This window comes from Mustela lutreola, chromosome 7 (assembly GCF_030435805.1).
Source record: "Mustela lutreola isolate mMusLut2 chromosome 7, mMusLut2.pri, whole genome shotgun sequence".
NCBI lineage: Eukaryota > Metazoa > Chordata > Mammalia > Carnivora > Mustelidae > Mustela > Mustela lutreola.
In genome coordinates this window covers 136296793-136314178 of record NC_081296.1, presented here as the reverse complement: position 1 = coordinate 136314178, position 17386 = coordinate 136296793, and the positions used below count along the sequence as shown (strand labels likewise).

The 17386-nt window shown below is 53.2% G+C and overlaps 1 long non-coding RNA gene across 4 annotated transcripts; it reads left to right on the top strand.

Moving 5' to 3' along the window:
- The first annotated feature begins 5901 nt into the window (after window positions 1–5901).
- Window positions 5902–13876, top strand: LOC131836840 (uncharacterized). Of its 4 annotated transcripts, none has more exons than XR_009355813.1 (4): window positions 5902–6384; window positions 7965–8161; window positions 8550–8801; window positions 11327–13876. It is a non-coding gene; the product is annotated as an uncharacterized LOC131836840 (long non-coding RNA). The 4 variants fall into 4 exon arrangements; XR_009355815.1 differs by lacking the exon at window positions 11327–13876 and adding an exon at window positions 9286–10480 and having other exon boundaries at window positions 5910–6384; window positions 8681–8801; XR_009355814.1 differs by having other exon boundaries at window positions 5911–6384; window positions 8681–8801; window positions 12215–13876.
- Window positions 13877–17386: the final 3510 nt, after the last annotated feature.

Here is a 17386-nt window from a genome sequence, read left to right as displayed (position 1 = left end):
CAAGGGGGGAGTCTAAGCACTTGTGAGCCTCTCTCTCTCCTGGGCTCTGTGGGTGGGGAGAGAGGGACTGGGAGGATGGGGGGCTCCAGGGCAGGGGTGCGGCCCTGGGAGTGGGGTCTAAGTGGGGGAGAGTCTGCCTTTCATCCTGGCTCTGGAAAGCGAAGCCCCCCCAGCCCGGAGCTGGCTGGCATTGGCATGCACCATAAATCTCGAGGACGTCGCAGCTGTGACTGGATTATTTATAGTCCCCGTCTTATATTCCTAACGCGAAAATATCACACAAAGGGAAAGGTAATGAAATCTCACCTCTCCTGCATGTCCCTCACTCCAAACTGCAGGGCTTTCTCCAGAAGCCCTCGTGGCTGAAGGAGGGATAAGAGAGGCCCGCCGCCCGCACCCCTGTCTCTCTCCCTCCCTCCTTCTGTCAGTCACACTCCTTTCCCCTCACCCGCCCCTCCACTTCCACCCGCTCTCAGACACATTCTCTCACGTTCTCTCTCTCTCACACATACACTTCCTCCCAGATGCACAGACAATCCTGTTCTCTGGCTCCCTCTCGGCTCGCCCTGCCTGAGCCCTGCCTAGCCCCCAGACACACCCCACACACATCCATGCCCTTTTCCTTCCACTGCCGCTGCTGTCTCCCCGTGTGACTAACTCCCTTAGCTTGCGTATTTGCTTTTTGTGTGTCCGTGAAGACGCCGGCACATTCGTTACCAGGTCTGTCTTCCGCGAGGCATGTCAGCACCTGGTCGATAGTGGATGGAGGCGTCCGCTTACGTTCATCTTGCTCTGCCTTTAAAACTCCCATGGGCATGGCCTCCCCTGGGAGAGCCCTTCTGTGGCACGTGGCCGTGAGGACACTGGTTCCTGGGCTTGACACACTCAGACACGCAGAAAGCACACGCCACCGAACACGCTTCTCACCCCGCAGGAGGGGACATCTAAGGTTGTGCTCTGCAAATCGGACGCTGGGCCTGGGTGGGGTGTTTTCTGGTGCTGAGGATGAGAAGGGCCTCCTCCTGCTTCCTCCTGCCTCCTCCTGCCTCCTGCCTTGCTGTCTTGGTGGTGTTAAGTAGGATGAGTCTGGTAGGACAGTGTCCCACAGGCACAAACCGAAGCTCTCGGAGCCCTGCGCAGGCTCTGGGGGAGAGCCAAGGCCCCACCCCTTCCCTGCCCAGCACCCCACAACGCATACCCCTAGCCCAGGCCTAAGGAAGAAAATAATCAGAAAGCAACACTTCCTACTGCATCCTGGTCTGACGCGGTCCATGACTCACTTCTGTCCAGACCGTCACAGTGACTGGGGACTGTGTGTGTGTGTGCGCGCACGCACATGCATAGATCGGTGCATGCGTGTGCACACACCCAAGCTAGGATGAGGACAAGTCACAGACTATGACAGTTCACCCTCGGCTGGGGTCCTGGGGAGGGGTCCTGGGGATAGAAACCTTGCAACCCACCAATAGGGTGCCATTTCTTGGAAGCCTCCTTAAAAATTCACCTGGCTTTTTGCGTTATTCACAATAACATATAGCTGTATAAAAATGTCTTAAATGACTCATAATTAAAATTAAATTTTTTTTTCTGAAATCTTTGCTTATTGTTGACCTTTCCAGAAGTTGAATCTCAAAAAACCCTTTGGCTTATCCCAGAGACTCTGAGGGCACAAACCCCCGAGTGAAGGATCAAGGTAAGGATATGGAGTATAAATTTCAGGGTAAGGATATGAACAAAGGCTCTTGGGTTTACGTCCTGGCTCTGCCAAGTATTAGCCATGCTGACCGTAGCTGAATCACTTCAGAATCTTGGCCTGTACAACGGGTGTGTGATCATAGCACCTGTCACCTAGGGCTTTTACGAAGTGTAAATGCATTAATGTATGCAAAGTGCTTAGGACAGCAGCTGACACGATACAGATGTTTGCAATTATTTTTCCGTAGAAGACCAACACGAAGCCACCAAATCAACAGCAGCAACTAAAATTGGAGAGCACTCTTGCCTCTTCCTAGGATGTGCTCTGCCCTCGGCCTGGGCCACCCACTCAGCTCCAGGCCACAGCTCGTGCCTTCTGTCTGCCGGGGACGCTCAGTCCACCAATGTCTGTCCCAAGCAACGTTCCTGGACTGGCATTCTGTGTTACAAAAGACCTTCTAGAGGGGGAGACAGAAACAGGCCAACAGCATATAGACCATATGCAGAACGAAACCCAACACAAGTAAGTGTCATTCCTTCTTTCAAAGAGTTACTGCCTAGCGGCAGGGTGCCAGAGACAGACAGGTTAAAGCGCTGAGTGCAGTACCATGGGATTATGATGACGTCGTCTAGTGGTATGGAAGTCTCCTGCCTCATGTCTCTATCAAGCCTCTTCTTTGATGTCACCTCACCTGCAGGGCCTTCTAGAATGCGCAATGACAACACTCTTCCCCAACCAGTCCATCACTCTCCCCCACCTACTCTATCCATCTTCTTAGCACTTACCACCGCCTGGCATGTTCTGACCTGATATTTACTCGTTGTCCATCTGTCCCACCAGAATGGAAGCTTCGTGAGGACAGGACCTCTGTTTTGCTTCCTTCCAAATGGATCCCTTGTGCTTGGACTGGAAATTGGTGGGTAGTAGGTGGCCCACAGGTATCTGGCAAATAAAGGACCTGGGAGCAAATCACTCTTTGGTGTCTTACCTTGCCCGTTGGTGAAGTCGGTAAAGAAGCCCCACTCTTACCGGCCACATGGGGACACTTGAACTTGAGAAGAGGTTAAGACACGGGGACGCCTGCCTGGCTCAGTACTAGGGCATGCGGCACTTGATTTTGGGGTCGTGAGTTCAAGCTCCATGTTGGGCACAGAACCCACTTAAAAAAATAATAATAAATTTTATGTATGCATATATAAATAGAGGGAGAGATAAAAGAGGTAAGACGTGATAACTGGCTATGCCTTTAATTCACTGAAAAAATTCAGCTGAGTCCAAATCTGCACATGGCTTTGCATTCCCTGCTGTTTAAGTAATGGGGAGCTGTGGTCATGGAAAGACAAGGTGTGCCTGCTCCACCGGCAGGCCCCGCAGCTGGTTCGTCTGGTCCTGGAACGGATGAACCCAGGGTCTGCCATGTCCAAGTGGGTGACAGCCTGTGGGCACATGGGCACACAGCTGGTCTGGGACCACGACTTTTGCGGTTCACGAGGACTTATCTGAGAGTCGTTGGGGGGCTGCAGAATCCATCAGGCTATTTGTACAAGCTCAGGACCTTGGGAATGAAGGAAGATAGCCATGGAGGAGCCTGGGCTCTGAACCACTGAGCCCAGCGAGAGAACTGGAAAGGCCGGTCGGGCTTCAGCGGGGCTGTTTCGCAACCAGGCAAGAGCAGGTTAAAGAGGATGAAGGTGGCCGGCGAGGGCAGTCAAGGCGGGGCCAATGGCCTCCTATCTGTATATTCACTGTCTTCAGCACCACTAAGACGGCCTCCCTTGACCTCTGTGCTCCAGCCATGGAGGCATAGGATGGCTTCCTCAGAGAGAAAAATTTGGTTTGGGCCAAATTTTCTTCCAGGAACCCAGGGAAGAGCTAGAGATCTGACCGGTGGGGCAGAGACCAAAATTACAGTATCGGAGAGATTCCCCAACAGACCAAGAATGGCTTCATTCCTGAGTCATGCTTTCCTGCAAACCCGGAGCACCTCCCAGCGCTCAGGTATTCTGCACAAGGGTGGCTTTTTAAATTAAGCGTTGAACAACTAAGACCTGGAATTTCCCCCTTGCTGCTCATTGAACTCCTACTCACTTGTCAAAACCCAAGCCAAAGTGCCCAACCTAAAACAGTGGCTCCTGCACTATCAAGCTGTGTGTTTCTGGAACTCTTCCCCACTAGGCTGAACCTATCAACGAGGATTCTGGCTTATTTATTACCATATTCCAAAAGCCAAATAAATGGTAACTGACCAGAAGACCCAGCAGAGCAAGGACAGGCCAAGCTTTCTGACTCTGAGAATGTGATTACACTCTCACTCCTCCCAAATAACCCAAGCATCTGCTCTGCTAAGGGAGGCAGGACATTCCTGTTTGGCAGGGACTGTTCCTGGTTTCAATGACCTGCCCCAACCAGATCAGTATCTCTTCGGAGTTATCAGTTGTTGTTTGTGCGTCTCTGCAGGGGGCTGGGGTAAATGGTTACATAATCCAGGAAGAGTGTGTCCTCCTCCTCTAGCCACAGACCCCTGGCTCTGTGTAGGCGCTTTCCTTATATCCCCCCAATGGCCCCACAGCTACCAGGCTCATTGGAAACAAAAGTCCCTGACAGGTGCAGCCAGTCAGCTTTCTGGACAGGTCAGAGAGCCCCTCTCCGGGGGGCGGGGGTGGGGGGAACTCTTGGGGTGTTATCAGTTGGGAAGGGAATGTCACTGCTTCTGTCTGGCAATAGGCCCTGGGGCCCTGCACTCTGGAAGGGTCCATTGGTGCATTCAGCCTGGGGCGGTGTGAGCACCTCCCTTCCTCCCCCTGCAAAGCTGCCACTTTGCCCCCAGGCAGAGTGAGTTTCTTGCTACCCCTAAGGGCCCAGAGGACAGCTCCCAGGTAAGGCAAAGCCCATCTGCTGCTTTCACTCGGTCCCCAGTGTCTCAGGGCTCTGGGACACACAATACACTTTATCAACAGCCTGTCTCTCCCCAACAACCTTCCCTAACCCCACCCCGATTTCTTCCTTTAGAATGATAATAACACATCACGATCCACAAGTAGAGAGGACTTCATGCTTAGTTCACAATCATTTGCTATCTCATTCGATTCCCTTCATCACGCTTGGAAGGAAGTGCAATGCTTTCTGCTTCACAGAACAGAAGTTCGAAGCTCTGAGTGACTTCGCCAAGATCACTAATACAGAAGAACTTCGAACCCGCTTCTGTCTAATCCCCAAGGCTGAATGAATTCTTCCCGAACACCCCATTTCTGTCCTTTATGGCCTTTTCTTAGGGGAGCCCTGAGGGAGGAAGGAAGCATACAGTCGGTCGGTCCCCCGGAGCAAGGAAAACAAAGCTAGAACGCCAAAAAAGGGCAAGAGAGCAAGACACACATGTCAAGCTGCACCCTTAGCCCCTATCTGCAATTCCTCCTTGCCAAGCCTTTCGCCTGAGTGGCCATCTGTCAACACCAGCTTCGGAATGAGGACCCGCAGCCCCTGCCCTCCCCCGGGAGACTCTGAACGGCTGGCTTGATACCCCCAAGCCTACGACGACAGGATGGGGGACGAGGGGCTGAAAGTGTAGGGTGGGGCTCGGCATCTGCCACCCTGGGTTCAAATTCTAGGTCCACATCTTCCTCGTGGAAAGTCCCTGTGCCTCAGTTTCTCCGTCTGTGAAAAGGCGGGATAATCATAGCTCGGACGTGGGCGTCCTGCAGAGGAAATGAGATAGGGCAGCCTGCTCAGCGCAGGCCATGGCCTTGAGTGGGGCCGTAGGGTACAGTGCTGCAGATGCAAAGGGCACACACAGGTGGGGAGACAGGCTCCGGCGCCCAGCATGGCCACGAGGAGACCTTGAGACTTGAGCCTGTGCTTTGACACTCTGGCTCTGGGGCTGGTCTCGGGGACAGAGTTTTGCACAAAGGGCTGTTCCAAGGCTCAGAATCCAGTAGAAGAAAGGCTCTGCCCTTGTAAAGTGCTCCAAATCCACTCAATTCCTTTCCTTCTCTTTCCTGGAATGTGAAACTAACTGCAGAAACCTTCTAACCTCTGGCTTCGGTTTATTAATCGAGAAGACTATATGGCTTCCTACGGGCTGGACCCTCGATGAATGTCTCTTCCCTTGGTGAGATGAGGGGGCGACAAGCTGGATGGGTGCAGGGCACTGGCTGGCTGGGGGACAGCTGAGCAAGAAAGCGGTCGGGGGAGCAGGCGGGGATACGGGGCATCTCCTGACTTTGTCAGGGAGTGCTCAGGGGAGGAGCAGACAGGAGGTAGAGGACTGTCCTCCTCCTGCCTCACCCAGGGACAAGGGAGGACTGAGACAACGGCCATTTGTCTGGTGGTCACCTTGTGGAAACTCCCTGCCCTTCTTTTTCTAGGCCTGTTTTCTCTCTGCAGAATGAACCGCTCTAAAAGGTCCCGCCCACTTAGAATTTTCTAGGATGCACAATTAGCCTCTCTTTCTGGGGTGTTCCCTGATGGTGCTTAAGGAGGCCTGCCTGGTCTTCCTGCCGGTGCAAAGCTTTCTGCCTGCCTTCTCCACCTCCCACCAAGCACCCTCCTTATCAGACACGTGAGGTTCATTTTTCACCAGAGTTTACAAGCAGGATCTGGAAGAGCCGGTCTGCAGAAGTAGTGCCGGCACTTGCTGGCTCCCGCTCCAACAGGGAAGCAAGTGGCTTGGAACCAGGAGACCTGCCTGACAGGTGTGGAGCGCGGGGCAGCAGGCCTGGGGACTAACGCAGCCCAGCCGTCTTTGGCCAGCTGGAGGACTGGCGGGGGGCCCGAGCTGGCCCTGGCTGCTCTAGTGGGGAGGAGAGGGTGCACCCGTGGCGGGGGCGGAAGTGGAACCTTCTGGGCTTTCCTGACGTCACCTCCCCTGCAGCAACTGATTGGCCCAGGGCTTCCCTCTCCCTGGGGCGGGGTTGGGGTGGGGGAAGTCTCTGGGAAGAGTGACCCAATGCCCCAGTCCTCTGTCCGGCTCTGGCACAGAGGAGGGGGCAGGCAAAGCCAGGTGGCCCAACAGACAGATTAAGCATGTGCTTAGGGCACCGGCAGTAAAAGGGCATCAACAGTGCTCTGGTTTGCTTTGGTTTTTTAAAGGGCTGGCTCCTAGTATTTCAAAAATAGCAAGGAAATAGTCATCCTGGGGGAAAAAAATATCAGAAGTCTGTTGGACTTCCGCACACTGATTTTAAGGTTTAGAGAGGTTTTTATTTTGAGTTTGTACGTAGATGGGTTGCAGGCAAGGGAGGGGGTTTACATCTCAACCTCTCAGCTCTCAGGGCTGCTTAAAGGTCTTAATACAGCTCAGGGTAAATCAAGGATCAGGAAAGGGGAGGGGACATGAGGGGGTTGAAAAGAAGGCAGCACAGTGACTGCAGCCCAGAGCTCTGTCCCCTGGAGGGGGAGGCTCTCTGGAGAGAAGCGAAAGCTGGGTTAGCCCCACCTTTGGGCAGAGCGAGGCCTGTGTGAGAGTGGACAAGGTCTTGGGAAACTAGGGTGTGGAATGGTAGGGGGGCAAGGAGTGGGGTCCCACACGGCCCCAGAACTAGATCTGGCAGCTTGAAATTCCAACCGCTGGACCAGAGGTGGGATTTGTTCTCCCTCCGCTCATTCTGGAATTGGCAAAGCTCTTGGCCAGAGGTGGCCAAAGATGGTGGACGGGGAGCTGGCCACCCATTCCTTGGAAGGTGGTTCCCAGGGTGGCAGGGAGGGGCAGGGCCTCTTCTCTCACAGACTTCGTGTTACTCACGTGCCAAATACCTTGCTACCCCAACCACACGCGTGACAGCAAACACTTGCTAAGCATGAACTCTGAACCGGTACTGTCCGTGCAGCAGCCGATTGAACCCCCGTACCGCCCTGTGATGTGGTCACTCCATCTCCATCCTCCAGCGAGAAAACAGCCTCAGAGATGTTCACTACCGGCTTCAGAGCACACAGCTGGCTGGTGGCAGAGGGAAGCCACACACCCAGTCGTCCAGCAGGCTTTATTCAATACTACAGGTCTTAGCCTAGCTCTGGGCCTCTGGAGGGCCAAAGCCGCAAGCTGCCACCCCAACTCACTCCGGCCTGGCCATGCTGCTCTCAGCTTCTGCCACGTCCAGAAGTAGGTCCTGATAGTCATTACAGTCAAGCACCCCAGGCCTGAGAACCAGGACAGGCGACCTAATTAGCAGACACCCAGTTCCATCCCAGGCGAGTCCCTCCCCCTGTGCTTTCTATGCCCCAAGCCTTGCTCTGAGTGTTTTACAGGCATTTATACCTTAAATCCACCCAACAGCACTGTGATTTTGGTAGAATTCTTATGCCCATTTTCCTGGAGGGGAAACTGAGGGACAGAGAGCTGAAGCAAATAAGTGGAGAAGCTGAGATACAAACCCAGGCTGCCTGGCTCCAGAGTCCATGCCCTTGACATCGCCACACCTCCGGAGGCGCCGTGCCTGGGTTCAAGTCCTGGCGCACCAGCCGCATCGCATGGTAGGTTTGCAATCTTGGACAAGCGACTTAACCTTTCTATGTCTGGGTCCTTCTTCTGTAAAATGTGGGCAATAACAACACCCGCTTTGTAGGGTTATCATGCGGACCTAAGCAGGTTAGGGGATGTAAAGCACTTAGAACAGCACCTGGCCCGTAGTCAGTGCTATGTGCACGGAGACTCCCAGTTTGACTTTGCGGAGTCCCATACTGCCTCTCCTGGAGTCTCCTCCCATGGGGGCTATCACTCATTAATTACATCCCCCTTCTGGTATACTCAACCTCTCCTTCTCCACTAGCCCTCCCCTATGGACATGCTTCTGTCTCCTCGAGCATCAGAGAGACTCCGCCCACCTGCCCCCTGGCTGCCAAGTTCTCTGTTTCCCTTCAGAGCCAAGACTCTGGGACAAGCTGGGTCTTCTGCTGCCCCCCCCCCCACTACCCTCCATCTCCATCCTGCACATACTGCGAGGGCCAGGGTCTCCAGGGACCTCCCTGCTGCCTTATCTTCCTCCTTCTCAGCCAACAGCCAGCCCTATCCGAGACACCATCCGGCAGCATCTTCTTCGGCAGGCGGGACACGCCTTCCTGTGGCTGCCCTCCCACCTCTCCGGCTACTCACCTCCTCCCCCAGCCCTGGAAGGTGAGTGTCCACAGTATTCCACAGCCTTGTCATTCTGCCCACCTGGGACCTCATCCAAACGCATGCCTCTGCCACCACTCATAAGGAAGACAACCCCTCTCGGCTCCTGCCCAGACCCGTCTGCAGGGTTCAGGCAGGCACATCCACCTACTTACCTGGCTTCTCCCCCCAGCTGGCCCATGGCACCTCAGGCCCATGTCCAAAAGGGACCAGACCTCTTCCCCTAAACCTGCTCTCATGCTGCATTCCCAGGGCCTCCGAGCTGAGGGCGACCCCTGCCTCCTTCCTCCCTCTGCCTGTCCTTCATGCACCAGAGCGCATCTTAGCACCAGAGCCTGCCTTCTCTCCACCTAACACCTCTGTGCCCCTCCCCCGACGCCACGGTCTCTCCTGACTTTGGCTTCATCACCTCCTGCCTGAATCCTGCAATTGTCTTTCTTTCTTTTTTTTTTTTTTAAAGATTTCACTTATTTATTTGACAGAGAGAGAGAGAGAGAGACAGTGAGAGAGGCAACACAAGCAGAGAAGAGGGAGAAGCAGACTCCCCGCTGAGCAGGGAGCCCAGGCTGCTGCGAAGGCAGAAGCTTAACGAATGAGCCACCCAGGCACCCCTACCTACAACGGCCTTCTACCTGGTTTCACAGCCTTGATTCTCTTTCTGAGCTAATCTAGTCCTCATGCTCCTGCCAGAAAGATCTTTTCAAACGGCACACCAGACGGCGTCCCTCTGCTCACCGTTTTTTCAAAGGCCCTTCAAGATTAATTTCAAGCTCCTCAGCTTAGCTCAGGAGGCCTTGCTTGCTGGTCCCACCTCACCTCTCCCCACATACCAGTGAAACCAAACCAAACTCCTTGCCCTTTTCTGGTGGAACCATGATCCCCCGCCTCCTAGCCCCTTTCTCCCCAACCTTCTGGAAGGGTCTTTGCCAGTGCCCCAGATGGGACAGACCCCATCTGTGCTCCAGTGGCCTCATTGTCAGAGCACTTACCCATCCCCTACCCCCTGCCAGCAGAGGGGGTGGAGGCACGGAGGGGAGGGGGCACCTGAACTAAGCAAGAATAAGGGTGGCGACAATGCCCACACTCACTGAGAGCCTTGCCGACTTGACTGTGTGTTTTAGCAGAGGGGCTGGGAGCGTCAAAAGGAGAGGCTGCAACCTTTTCAGACTAGCGACAGCCTGGGCTCTAGGTGTCTCCAGTCGCCTTTACCGTCCTGAGGGAACAGGAACCCTGCCGCAGGCGCTTGGCCTCAGTGGGGAGGAGAGGGAGCCCTGGGAGGAAGCCACTGGCAGGTGGGACAGGAGATGAAGTTGGATAAGGAGGCTGCAGGCTCTGACTCAGCTGCTTCCCAGGGAGAAGGGCTTGACCTGAACCACGTGGGATTAAGAAAAGTTGGTGCAGGCTGTCAGAGGCCCTCCCTTTCCCCAGGGCGCTGGAGGCAGCGGCTGTGGCTGGCAGGTACCTGCTGACCCCTTCTGCCTCTGCAGGGGAGGGGCGAGGCTGAGCCCAGGTAGGAGTCAGTTACAAGGCATGGGGTGTACCTGAGGCTGATGACCAACTGCAGGTGCCAGCTCCCCCTGCCCGCCTAGGGCCGGCCCTGCCTGCCCCAGCCCCAGCTGAGTTGTCCCACTCACCCAAATGGCATGAAGACCCTTCTGGGGCAGGGCCAGGCAGCTTAACCCCGGGTAAGGGTGGGGGGGGGGGACACCCCGCAGCATCTCTTTCTCTGGGGTCCCCAGTTTTCTCCCTCTGCGTACCGGAGAAGCTCCCAGCCGCCTCTCTCTCCCCCTCCCCTAAGGCGATCCTAATTCCGGAGGGCTCCCTGGCCCCCCAGCTAATTGGCCATGCTGGCAACACCATGAGTCAGGAACCGGTTGCCCGGCTCTAGCCAGACAGAGCACTGCGGGCCTACAGCAGACAAGGAGGGGCGGGGGCTGCGGCAGGAGGGGGTGGGGGTGGTGGGGGCGGTGGGGGTGGTGTACGAGGTGGTCACATGACCGTCTGGGCCAAGACCCAGGGGCGCAGAGTTAATTCCTTCGCGTTCACGTGGCCGGCATTCCACAGCTGCCTCTCCCGGGGTGCTGGCGGCCAGCGTCGCCCCGGCGCCCCCGGCGACCCAAATACCTGTTCTCCTAGGCGGCCGAACCCCGGCACTGCGGCTGCTGAGCCACTAACCCGGGGGATTTCAGACGCCTGCTCCTCACTCCTCGCAACAAAACCCAGGCGTCCATAGAAGGGTCTGCGCTCCTGCGAAGGGAAGTGGGGAAGCCCGGGCGAGGGGAGCCTGTGAATCACCTGCAGCAGTGAGGTCGGGCAGGGGCGAGGTATTTAGGGCTCCCTGCTTTGGTTATCTTGTCTGGAAAATGGGAGCAATAACAGCACCTCCTGGGGGTATTTTCCTGTCACAGGAGAGTGAGAGCAACAAGCAGCCCTAATGAAAGAGAAATAGGATATGACAATGCCTGACCCACTGTCAGCTCCAAAGGTTACACACAATAATGTTCCTCCCTTGCTCGTTCTTTTAGTCACAGGTTTCTGGTCTGCAATTCTGCCGGCTTCACCAAGCTGTCTGTTGTGGTGCGGGGAGAGGAAGGGACACAGCTATTGAGGAGAAAGGCTCTGGACGCTAGGTTGCTGGGGATACCTGGCCCCTGCGGCCACTGCCCCACTTCTCCCCACCCCCATTCCCTCCAGAGAACCCTCTGAACCACACAGGAGCTCACTCAAGGAGCCCAACACACCACAGCAAAGCAGGTGCACTGTGTGTGGGCAAAGGACATACGTCGCGCGTGTGCCTTTTGTCCAGGAGTCTATGAAGAATTACAGCTAATCCCTAGCTAGGGGGTCAGGAGACACCCCAGACCCAGACTGGGGCTCTGACCCAAGTCAGTTGCTTGTCTTGGACCTTCCTTCTTATCTTTGGCTTGTCCCAGGATCTATCCCCAGGAGATATGTATTATAAACCTAAGCTTCTTTGTGCTTCTAATACTAAAACTGTACCCGAAATAACTGTCAGAAGTTCTTCCCTCGGGAGAGGGGGACTAAAGACCTGAAAGTGGAAGGAGACTGACCAACTTTTCACTGAGGATCTTTTCATGCTGTTTGATTTTCTTTTTGTTTTAATCATGTATATGGAATATCTTTTTTTTTTAAGATTTCATTTATTTATCTGAGAGAGAGACCAAGCACAAGGGGGGAGGGTCAGAGGCAGAGGGAGAAGCAGATTCCCTGCCGAGCAGGGAGCCTGACGTGGGGCTCCATCCCAAGACTGCAGGACAGTGACCTGATCTGAAGGCAGATGCTTAACCGACTGAGCCACCCAGGCGCCCCTGTAATGTCTTTTTAATAATTAAATTACCCTCCCCCTCACAGAGGGAAATGGTGGAGCCAAGGAGTTGGTCTGTATCCTGTAGGGCAACAGGGAGCTAACGGAGGTTTCCAAGCAAGCATGGGACATGCTCAGATGTGCAGAAGAATTGACTGCTACAGAGCCATGGCCTGGAGTGAGCAGCAGGACACCTGCTAGGAGGCTGGGGTACTTCTCTGGAGTCTAACCTGGACAGGGGGCCCATCAAATTCGGGGCCCACATTGTGGCGCTCACAGAGAGGTAAGTTTTCCTGGATCAAACCCCAAGACTAAACACAGACTGCATACACACTACACACAGTCTCCTATACAGGGTGGATGCACATCTGTGGCCCCAACGAGACAGGACAATCAGGCCAGGCTCAAGAGTTCATTGCCACTTCTGTTCCCCTAAAACAAGCAAGAATGCCAGAGAAGATGGTGGCTTGTGAGGTTGATGCTCTCCAGAGGAGCAAGGTGCCTTAGAAATGAGAGAAATGAGAACCTTTCTTTGCTTCATGCCCACCTCTCTGTTCAGTCAAAGCTGAGATAGATTAAGATTTAATGAATTTATTTATTTAGAGAGAGTCCGAGCAGGGGGAGGGGCAGAGAGAGAGAGACTCCCTGAGCTCAGCGCAGAGCCCCTCTCCTAGGAGGTTCCCAATTGCCCCTCCTGTGTGCATCCTTGCTCCCTGGCACTGGCCAGGTTCACACAGAGGCTCTGGAAGATGAAAGAGGGCTGACAGTTGATATGTAAGCTCAGAGCCTGGATTTCTTGGGCCCTCAGGATCAGAAGTCAGAGACCTTTTGCATGGAACAACCTTGGAGTCCTGGGATAGAGTCCAGGCTCCAGGGTGCCCTGGACTTGAATTACGTAACAGGGCTGCCCTTGTGTATTTAACCTCTCTGAGCTCAGCTGACACATCTGTAAAATGGGAGTCATCAAGCCCTCCTCCAAGGCTGGCCCAAAGCTTGGATGGCCTTGTGGGCATCTACCCAGCACATGATGCCAAGGCGGGGAGGGAGGGGGCTCTTGTCTCCTTCAGTTCCCTCTTTGTCAGCAGGGAGAGAGGGCCAAGTAGAGGAGGGTGATGGAGAGGAAGGAGAGAAGTCCCAAATTAGCTCAGGAGAAGGCAGGAGGAGTCCTGGTTGATCTTTCTCTCTCCCTATTTACGTCTATGCCCAGATGGTTGCTTATCTGTTTAAAGCATCAGAAGTTTCTTATCAGCAAAGGGGGAGGTAGCGTGAAGATCCACAGCTTAAAGGCTAAGACTCCATTGGTTCCGATTCCCCTCACTTTTACAGTCAGAAACCTAGAAACTTCTCTGAACATCCCCATCCCCAAGTGGAATGCCTACAAGAGACCAAGGGACAAATGCTTGTTCCTAGTCCCTTGAGAGTTAATGCAAAAACACTGAGCCCTCCCCGCGCAGGCACTCCTACTCCTTTTTCTACCTCATTGTCACCTTTTGCCATACACTGTTCCAGTTAAGCCAGGTGTCCTTATTTTATTATTTACTTATTTTATTTTTTTAAAGAAAATACCCATTAGAGCTGGTCCTTAACAGGGACCTAGTCCAAGTTCTGCCACCGCGTGACCACAGGAATTTATTCCCCCTGTTTATGCCTTGGCAGCCTTATCTTTACAAGGTGGATGGACTAGACCTAAGTTCTAATCTCAGGTTCTGTGGCTGAACTTTAGATGTGCATAGACTCCTTTAAAAATTGAGTAGTAGAGCGCCTGGGTGGCTCAGTTGGTTGGACGACTGCCTTCGGCTCAGGTCATGATCCTGGAGTCCCAGGATCGAGTCCCACATCAGGCTCCCAGCTCCATGGGAAGTCTGCTTCTCCCTCTGACCTTCTCCTCACTCATGTTCTCCATGTTCTCTCTCACTGTCTCTCTTTCAAATAAATAAATAAAATCTTTAAAAAAAAAAAATTGAGTAGTACTGGTGGCATTCCAGAAGGAAACGGGGGCGGGGGGGGGGGTGCAGAGGGGCAATGACACCGAAAAGCCCTTATAGGGCTGTATACCCCCTTGACACCTTCTGAATTTTGTAGCAAATAAATGTTTTATCTATTTAAAAATAAATACATAAAATTGATACTAAAGAGGAAAAAATGTTTACAAATCCATGTATACGAGGGCACCTGTACTTTCTGGGAAAGGATCCGTATCTTTATCAGATTTTTCTGCGGTATCTCTGACCTCAAAACGGTTTAGAAAGCACTTCACTAGATGACCGTAGTAAGGTCATTCTCAGTTCTCGTTTCCTTGATTTGATAAAGTATGAGAGAAAACAAAAGTGAATTTCAGTAGTCATTACAGTAACAGTCTGGGCCGGAGGCACGTGAAAGTGCACCCACGAATCTTCCATTCAATAACGTAGGCAAGCATGCCCACATGAGCTGAGTGGGTTCATGTGTCGATGCAGGACACAGTGACCCTCTCCTATGGTGCAGTCTTTAGAGGTCAACGTCAAAAAATGACCCCTATCAGCCCCTTCCCTCAAAACTCTCCTTGCCTGACATCCATGCCCATTAAAAGAAACATCCAGCTTGGATTAGTCGTATAAATAATACATATAAGTAAATACAATATGGGTTGTTAAATGTTAGCCACCTTGGCTCTGCAGGGGAAGGGATGGAGATGGATGGGAAGTGGGGGAACTGGGGAGCTCCAGCCAGGGGTAATGAAGGAGCCTAGGCTCACCCAGGATCTCCGACTGAATCTCTGAATCCCTAAGAATCCTCACGTGCCAGAGAAGAAAACGTTTCCTAGGCGTGCAATGTGGAAAGCTTTGGGGAAGGGGGAACCTAGCCGCGGAATCAGAGCAAGACCCGTTAAGACAACCAGACTCCCGGCTGAATGGGTCAGAGCAAAGAGAAAGGTCACATGGTTCCAAAAAAAGAGAAGGGAGAGCCTCCATTTAAGAAATGGCCCCTGGCTAGGGTAAACTTTAATTAACTGTGCCATTATAATTCACTTCCAGCCTGAGTTCCACCCAACCCTGGCTCTCCCTCCCACTCCCTCCCGCCTCTCCCCCAGGCCTCATCAAGGCAGTCTTCCTTCGTGAAACCAAACTGGCCGCCTTTGCTGGATGCCTCATTATTACAGCTACCGCCGCTCCTGAAAATAATGCACCCAGCAACAAGAAGGGGGAGCAACTACGCTGTTCTCAGCTCCTAATGACAGGCTCTTTCCTACCTAAGTGCACTAAGGCAAGGGTCTTGTAATCCTGAAAGTTCCTGAGCATAACACCCCAGCAATGAAGACACAGTGGCAGGCCCCCAGCAGCGGCGGTGCCCACAGAGACAGGTAACAGGACCCACTCCCACTTGCAGCCACTGAACTGGACCGCATCTCCACAGGTAATCCGCACATCGAAATGCACATGCGCAGTTAAGTGCTGTGGCGGCACCCACGGCTCCTTCATTCAATGGTGGTTAAATTACACCCGTGACACTCTCTGTATTCTCAGGCTGCTGAGCTTTACCCATTGGAAGAGTGTGTGTGCTGGGAGTGGGGGTTGGGAGTACCTTACAGGATCTTCCAGGCGAAACATGCTTGGTTTTTATTAATGAGCTTATGAGAAAAGCCAACCCAGACCTTTAAGTGAAATACGTGATTGGTAGCCAGGCAAGGATGGGTTTTAGAATTAACTCTTCCTACAGTCTGCTATGCATTATCACCCCCAAGTTAATTACCCCTGAGGATGAAAATAGGTTTCATGACTCATAAGCACCAATACAACACTTGGCAGCTGATGAAAATGCACGGACACATTTGCAGGAAGCTGACACGCATATCTATTTATATGTGGGGAGATTCTTAAAGAGGTGAGACAGCCACCTCCCATGTACCAGGATTAAGAGGCTGCAGATCCATCAATTGCCAGTTAGCCACACCCTAACACACACACACACACACACACACACACACACACACACAATCATGGTTTCCACTATTTCAGTGATGGTGGTGGTTAATCAGGAACAGAAACTAAAAGGGTGTTATTAACAGCGAGTCCCAACACCTACCCAACCTCCACACCGGTGTTCTGGGCTAACCAGTGATTTGCTTTTCCCCAAACATGCCTGCACCCATACCCACCTCCCTACCCTCCTGCTCCTGCACCCTCTTTGATAGGAGTAGGGTGAGGCACCAAGTCTCTCCCCTTATTCACTTATTCCTCACCTTCATGGGAGCTGACTTGGCCCAGCAAGCCCCCTTCCTGGGAGTCCAGGTGTGACCAGGAATGAATTTCAGACGGGTTTTGTTTTGCTACCTCCCTCCTGTTTTCTACTGTTCCATTCACCTCCCACAAAGTACAAGGTCCATACCAGGTTTGTTTGCCTTGCCCTAGCTCTGGGAGAGTTCCACTCTGGTCTCAGCCAAGGGGGCTCAGAGCTCTAAAGGACATTACTGTCCTGGTCCCCTACCCTTCTGTACCTCTGTACCTTCTGTACAAACACCGCCAGGAAGATTGATTAGATGAATACTTGAAATTTTTCACCAGTGGGAATGGTTTTATTTGGTGTCATAAGTGACCTTTGCCTCAGGAACTGGATTTGGCTTTTTTCTCTCTTGCCTCATTCCCCACAATGATCTTCCGACCAGTGAAGTGTTCTGCCTTTAGAAATACTTATCATGAAGGAGGGAGGGTAGAAAAACGAGTGATGAATGAGGTGGCACTGCTTTTCCAATGCATCAGCTGGAAGCTGCTGGCAACTCTCCTGGCTCAGTACATGCATTTGTTTCCCTGGTGCCCACACCCCGCCTGCCTCCACTGACAGCTCCCAGCTCTGTGGCATTTTTGCTTTATATGTGCAGTTAAGTGTGATTTCTGCCACATCTAAGAGACGAAGCATCCTATTTTTTTTTTTCCCCACTTGCACAAGTCACAGCTGCACTGGGGATCAGCACACACTTGAGGGCACAGGGCAAGTTCCCGACAATGCCATTTGCAGCTGGGGTGCTCACTGGGAAAATAGAGATGCAGAAGAGTAAACAGAAATTGCTTAGTCAGCAACTGTCCCCACCCCCCCCAGAGGTGAATGTAAATAGCCTGGTGGGGGGGGAGGGGCAGTCCCCCAGCACGGGGCCTTCCCCAGAGGCCACCCCCTCCGAAGGTTTGTGGCGGCACCAGCATTTGTGTTCTATGTTGGTAGGGAGGGTGTCCCCTATGTTGGAACTATGTGGCCTTAGCTCTAGAAAAACACACTTGCTGACTCGGGG